This window comes from Ailuropoda melanoleuca, chromosome 20, assembly GCF_002007445.2.
Source record: "Ailuropoda melanoleuca isolate Jingjing chromosome 20, ASM200744v2, whole genome shotgun sequence".
Lineage (NCBI taxonomy): Eukaryota > Metazoa > Chordata > Mammalia > Carnivora > Ursidae > Ailuropoda > Ailuropoda melanoleuca.
The window spans coordinates 2,170,974-2,178,752 of NC_048237.1; positions in this window are offsets into that span (position 1 = coordinate 2,170,974).

Here is a 7,779-nt window from a genome sequence, read left to right on the forward strand (position 1 = left end):
TGCCCTGTAGCTTAGTGTGGCCTGTCTCACTTTGCCAGGAGATGTGACCCACTAAAATGTGGAAGCTCTGACCCAAAGACCCCTCAGACATGTCACACTAAAACTGGGGCCATGGTTTCCCTCTATTGGCAGCAGCCCATTGGATTAGAAATTCCATGTCAGGTTTACTTACGATGAAAGATACGGTCAGCACCCCTTATCGGTGGGGGATACATCCCCAGACCCCCAGTGGATGCCTGAATTGTAGATAATGCCAGCTTATATATACTATGATTTTCCTATATGTATAAACTTATGATAAAGTTTAATTTATAAATTAGGCATAATAAGAGATTAACGATAATAACTAAAAATAAAATAGAACAATTGTAACAATATATGTAATCAAAGTTATGTGAATGTGGTCTCTCTTTCTCTCTCAAAATATCTTTTTGTACTGTACTCACCCTACACGATGAGATGAATGAGGTAGGCATTGTGACCTAGCATTAGGTGACAACTGACCAGATCATAGGGCAGAGGAGGGTCACCTGCTTCCAGGCAGGTTGACTCCGGGAAACTGAAACCTTGGAAAGGGAAGCCAAAACCAGGATGGGGAGAAAGGAGCAGCGAACTACTGTACCGTAGCGGAAATGCCTAACTTCCGCTACACGGCATCAGCAGACGGCATTGTCTGCTGTTCCAATGATACTTACGCCTTTCATGTAACTTTTTTGTTAAATCTTTGTGTATCTCAATTCATTTTGTTCAAGAGGAACAAAAAAATAAATTAAAACTTCCTTTCATCTAAAGACAGAAAGTGAACTAACAAACTACAAAGTGAAAAAACCAATCTAGGGGCGCCTGGGGAGCACAGTCGTTAAGCGTCTGCCTTCGGCTCAGGGCGTGATCCCGGCGTTCCGGGATCGAGCCCCACATCAGGCTCCTCCGCTGGGAGCCTGCTTCTTCCTCTCCCACTCCCCCTGCTGTGTTCCCTCTCTCGCTGGCTATCTCTCTGTCACGTAAATAAATAAAATCTTTTAAAAAAAGAAAAAAAGAAAAAACCAATCTGAATCCAATTTAAGGGACTAAATATTCATAAAATACAAACTTACAAGTTTTTAAGAGAGAACCAATGTAATGTCTTAAATGCTCAAAAAAAAAACATGGATGGCCAATAAATTGTGAAAATATGCTCAATCTTATTAGTATTTTNCGCTCGAGACAGTGGGAACCCTCGCAGTATTTTTTTTTTTTAAAGATTTTATTTATTTATTCGACAGAGATAGAGACAGCCAGTGAGAGAAGGAACACAAGCAGGGGGAGTGGGAGAGGAAGAAGCAGGCTCATAGCAGAGGAGCCTGATGTGGGGCTCGATCCCCATAACGCCGGGATCACGCCCTGAGCCGAAGGCAGACGCCTAACCACTGTGCCACCCAGGCGCCCCATATGTGTTCATTTTATCGTTCTTTGTCTTACACATAGATTATACATAGTTTTATGTGTTGTAATGTTTAATAAAATAATGTAATAAAATACTTTCTATTACTTTAATAAAATAATTTTTTAAGTAAAATAAAATGAAAATCCCCATGAGAAGGGGCGCCTGGGTGGCACAGCGGTTAAGCATCTGCCTTCGGCTCAGGGCGTGATCCCGGCATTATGGGATCGAGCCCCACATCAGGCTCCTCCGCTAGGAGCCTGCTTCTTCCTCTCCCACTCCCCCTGCTCGTGTTCCCTCTCTCGCTGGCTGTCTCAATCTCTGTCGAATAAATAAATAAAATCTTTTTTAAAAATTTTAGAAAAAAAAAAGGTAATATTAAAAAAAGAAGAAGAAAAGAAAATCCCCATGAGAAGCTCCTTAAGCCAAAATTAATAATGGCACCCACCCTGTGGAGAATAAACGTAATCACATATAATCCTGCCAAAAGCTGGCTGAGGACTATTCCAGTAAAGGAATAAGAGGTTGATGGATAGGAGGAAAATGCAGGTATCACATTTTGAGTGGTCTATAGGTCATTTCTCAAGAAGACAAGTCTTTATAATAAGTACAGAGCTCATAATATTAAAAAGTCACTTATACACGCACTCTGTCACTTGAGCCTCATAACACCTGTTAGAGGTGTTATCTTCATCTTTCAGTAGGGAAAGCTGAGAATCTGAGAGGTTAAGGGACTTGCCTAAGGTGACACAGCCCTTGGTAAGTGGCAGAGTCAGGACTTGAATCCAGACCTTCTGATCGCCGGCCTGGTGCCCTCTCCCGTGTATAGTGCCGCTCACTTTGCGGCAGCACAGAAGCCTGTGGCCAGAAAGGGATCACCCGAGGGGATGTAGACCCAGGAGATGAAGGAAGAGAGGAAGATACTTTGGCCAACTTTGCAGCTTTGGCCAGCACCAAGCCTGAATCAGCCTTATCCCAGCTCCCGGCCTTTGCCACCAGCAAGAATTCCCTCCAACCTATGGAACCCTTGGCGGATCTCGTTCAGATGCCAGAAAAGAACCCACCTATGGGCGTGAAAATACTGCGAGGGATGGGGCACCTGGGTGGCACAGCGGTTAAGCATCTGCCTTCGGCTCAGGGCGTGATCCTGGCGTTATGGGATCGAGCCCCACATCAGGCTCCTCTGCTATGAGCCTGCTTCTTCCTCTCCCACTCCCCCTGCTTGTGTTCCTTCTCTCACTGGCTGTCTCTATCTCTGTCGAATAAATAAATAAAATCTTTAAAAAAAAAAAATACTGCGAGGGTTCCCACTGTCTCGAGCGGGGCCTCTGAAATTTTGGTGATAATATTTGCTGTGCAAAATCCCAATCTCTCTCCAGAGACAGCTCTTTTATCTGCCGTGGCTTTCAGGCTGGAAGGGCCTCCTGGCGTATGTGGTGGAGATAAATCTCTATGCCCCCGACGCAAAACTGTCTCCCACCCTCGTCACGAATTGAAGAATTCCTGGAGTTCACAGGTTTGTGGTTTTTCCTTTTTGGAAACCCAAATACCCAAGATGGGCTCTAACACCCCTAAAAAAATGGCCCTCATCACAGAATATGCCAATGAAAGATGTTAAAAGATGTTATCCAGACTTTGCTTTAAAAACAGGCAGGGCAAAGCACTCTCGTTCTTTGGAAGCTGACTCTCTCTCTCTCTGTTGCACAGGTTATTTAATTATTAGGGTCCCAGGACAGAGGGTGGGTCCCAGGCTCCAAAGGAGGCCTAAGGAAACCAACTCTGTCCGTAAACATTTGTCCAAATTTATAGGTGCCCGTGCTAATTCTCAGGACTTACATCAGCCTCCAGCTGAGCAGGGCTTCAGATTTACTTATAGACTGACCCTGAAGCTTGCTGGCCACGGGCTGAGCTCTCCCACTGGGCTGCCTCTGAACCTGACCTGAGCTCATCCTGACTCCACTTTTCCTGTGGCAGGAACAACAGGGTATTGACATCTTGCTCCACCCAGTGTCCAACCTGTAAATGGCTAATTTTCATATAGATTGGGGCAGGTCACTTCCCAGTCTAAAACTCATTAGTAGTTTCCCTTTAATCTCAAAATAAAACCCAAAGGCCTCACCTCAATCCTTAATGTCTGTCCTTTGGTGATTCCAAGATCATATGATTTTTTTTTCCTTTAAAGATTTTTTTTATTTTTTAAAGATTTTATTTATTTATTTGACAGAGAGAGAGAGAAAGCACACAAACGGGGAGGGGCAGAGGGAGAGAAAGAGAAGCAGACTCCCCGCTGAGCAGGGGGCCTGATGCAGGGCTAATCCCAGGACCCTGAGATCATGACCTGAGACAAAAGCAGACATTTAACCCACTGAGCCACCCAGGTGCCCCTCTTTTTTCTTTTTTTTTAAGTAATCTCTACACCTAACACCGAGAGCCTGACCTGGGCCAGATGAGGCACCTGAAATCAACTGGGGAATCTCTCTTAGAAAAATGATTTGATGTAAGCGTACCTGGCTGGCTCAGTTGGAAGAGTGTGCAACTCTTGATCTCCAGGGTCGTGAGTTCAAGCTCCATGTTGGGTGGAGAAATTAAGAAATTACTAGAAAAAATAAACAAACTTTTTAGGAAAAAAGTCCTGCCGTCCTTAAAAATAGGCCCCGTGCTGGGTGGTTTTTACCAACTGCACATAAACAAAGCCTTGCAGGCTCAGTTAGCATTTGTCCGTATGTTTCATGCAACCGTGATGAAATATAATTCCCCACCTGTGGAGCCGAATACAATTCATAACACGATTATAAACTAGTAAAATATTTCCCTTCTAGGGGCGCCTGGGTGGCACAGCGGTTAAGCGTCTGCCTTCGGCTCAGGGCGTGATCCCGGCGTTACGGGATCGAGCCCCACGTCAGGCTCCTCCAGTATGAGCCTGCTTCTTCCTCTCCCACTCCCCCTGCTTGTGTTCCCTCTCTCACTGACTGTCTCTATCTCTGTCAAATAAATAAATAAAATCTTTAAAAAAAAAAAAAAAAAAAAATATTTCCCTTCTAATCCTCCTCATCCTCTTTCCTTCTAGATCATTTACTTCTTTGCTGTCCAGACCAAAAATCACTGACGGGGAGAGGAAAGAAGAAAGAAATCAATGCTGGAGGAAGACGTGGGGGTGGGGTGTCGTTTCCAGCTGACCTCTGCAAACAGTACTGACCAGCATTATAATGTTGATATTGGGGACGAGGTGACACAGTATTTCCAACCACGATGGTTATACGGCATTTTCATCAATGGCCCCATGATCCATCAACAGTCCCTTCCTCGGTACCCGCCATATGCCTCACATTCATTCACTCATTGCTTCAACAAACTTATATGTTCCCAGGATCTGTGTTAGGGGCTGGAATAAAAATATGAGGGAAATGTGGTTTTTACTCTCTAAGTAGCTTATTTCTGCAGAGCAAGCAAGATCACTGAGAGATTCGACTGAAGAAGAATGAGTTAAACTCGTGTACTGGAAACAAATCGTCATAGACAGTAGAGCTCAGAATGGGCTGAAGTAAAAAAAAAAAAAAGAAAGAAAGAAAAAACGAAAAGCAAACAAAAACCCTTCTTACAGGAGGAAGTGCCTGAAATGAAGGAAAAATAAGTAACAGATAAGCGAAAGAAAGGAGGCGAAGGCACCCCAGGCTGTGGGAACAGCTTTGGCAAAGGCCAGAGACTGAAATAAGCTTGAAATGCTTTGGGAACAGTGAGGAAATGGGAAGGACAAAGTAAGCTCTTCAGGAGATCCACAAACCAGTTTAAATCTCTTTGGAAAGGAATGGTGAAATTTTGATAAGATATTGTGCGTGGGTTACAGTCTTTTAGCTGTGGTAGCTTATAATTAAACCTTTGTCTCTAGGCATTGTTAGATCGCTCCTGAGAAAAGCCAGTTACCCCGTGCTGATGTATAACCTCTTTGTTTTATGCAAAATAGCCAGCAACGGTCTCAAAAAGAGTTTCGTGCCTCTATTCAAGTGGAAATGAATACCTCCCCCTGGTTGGATAATAAAAACTCAGGCCTTCAGTGATCTCAGAGCCTTTCCTGGACACACACAGTCAGGGCATCATGTAACTTTCTTTCTCTCTACAGCGTGTGGAAAACAGAAGCAAAAGCCCTGTATGCAAGGAGGCCTCCGAGCAAGCCAAGGCCTCGCTGGCCCGGTGCGAGGAGCCAACACAGGCAGATGCTACCAAGAACCCCAAGGAGAGAATGTTGGGGAGGCATGAGACAGTGCTGAGGAGGGGAAGGACAGGGAGACCTTCCAACAAGAGTCAGATAAACACCAGGAAATGCTTTTGTCTACAAACTAAAACTCAAAGAGAACAGATCTAGAAAACTTAAGAATGAGTAGAAAAGTCCCAGAAATGTATTTTTTTTTAAATAAAATAAAATCAAGATAAAATCTTGGACACTCATGATGGGTTAGTTGTTAATTTTGGTAGTTAATAAAGAGGGTAAAGGGAAATGAGAGGGGGGCGCCTGGGTGGCACAGCGGTTAAGCATCTGCCTTCAGCTCAGGGCGTGATCCCGGCGTTCTGGGATCGAGCCCCATCAGGCTCCTCCGCTGGGAGCCTGCTTCTTCCTCTCCCACTCCCCCTGCTTGTGTTCCCTCTCTCGCTGGCTGTCTCTCTCTCTGTCGAATACATAAATAAAATCTTTAAAAAAAAGGGGGGGGGAATGAGAGGAGCGATGAGTAGTAGCCAGAGACAAAGAGGACTGAGGGTCAGTCTTCTCTATGTCTGAACAGGAGCGCTTTCCAACGGTGGGGTGTTACGCTCACCATTAGAGTAACTGAAACGAATTATGAAATCTGGAGCTTTCACGGTAGCAGAGTCTACGGAAGGGGAGCGCTCGTGCTTTGCTACCAGAAATGCAAGATGACACAGCCACTTTGGAAAACAGTGCAATGCTGCCTTATGAAGCTAACCATACATTTACCATACAACCCAGCAATCCCACTTTCAGATATCTGCCCAAAGCAAATGAAAACATATGTTTATTCAAAGACTTATATGCAAATGTTCATAGCAGCTTTATTCAAAATAGCCCCAACCTGGAAACAACCCAAATGTCCAGGAGCTGATGAATACATAAATTGTGGAATGTCCCTACTATGGAATGCTACTCAACAATAAAAAGGAATAAACCAATAATATATGCAACAACATGGATTGATGTGGAAATGCTGGTGTTTATGGGGAAAAGTTGAGAAAGAATCCTTGAGATGTCTTTAGTGCAAAAAGGTAGTTTTATTAAAGCACGGAAACAGGACCTGAGGGCAGAAAGAGTTGCACTGGGGTTGTGATGGATGACTGATTATATAGGTTGTAATGGGTGATTGATTATATATTTTCAAGTTGGGAGGAGGTTAGGGATAGCGTAAGTCTCTAAGGAATTTTGGAAGCAAGGTTTCCAGGACCTTGAGGGGGTTAGCTATTGTTGGGAAAATGTCATTTATTACTGTCTAGTAAAACCTTAGTCATGAGATCTTTCAGATGTATGTCAGTGGGCCATATGCTTGGAGGATAATAGCCAACATATCTTGGGGGGTAGAAATAAAGGAAGTTTCCAAAGGAATTTCTATATGTTTAAAGTAGACTCACAGGAGGGGTGTCTGGGTGGCTCAGTTGGCTAAGCGTCCAACTCTTGGTTTCAGCTCAGGTCATGATCTCAGGGTCATGAGATCGAGCCCCACATCAGGCTCCACGCAGTCTGCTTAAGATTCTCTTTCTCCCTCTCCCTCCCCCTCTGCCCCTGCCCCCCCACTCAAGCACATGTTGGCTCACCTCTCTTTCTCAAATAAATAAATAAATAAGATCTTTAAAAATAAAATAAAAGAACAAAGGGAAGACCGCCAGTGTGGTTTAGATGATGGGCCAACAGAGTCAGCTACGGTCTGCAAGTGTAGCAGAGATGCCGTCCTCGCTGCCCCAGCTGCTAGTGGTCCAGCTACAGGGAAACCTCAAAGCCCAAGCATAGGCATGCTTTCCCCACCTCACCAAGGTTCTAGGGGCACCCTTTATCCTACAAAAATCAAATGGTGTTCCCATAGCGTGCATTTGAGACAGGGGCTGGTGTTCTTTCAGCTCAAGGTGCTCTAGACAGTGGGCTCTAGGGCTCTGGCCCCAGGTGATGCCATGGTCCTGATGAGGTTGTGGAATATAGGTTCAGTGGGGTGGAATCCGGAGCCGACGACCAGGAAGGAAATCTCGAGACGTCTTTGGTGCCAAATTGGTGGCTTATGACAGGACCCGTGGCCGGAAGAGCTGCTGCCCCGGCTTGTGAGGGGTGGCTGATTAGATAGACTACGGGGTTGGGGGAAGGTAAAGGA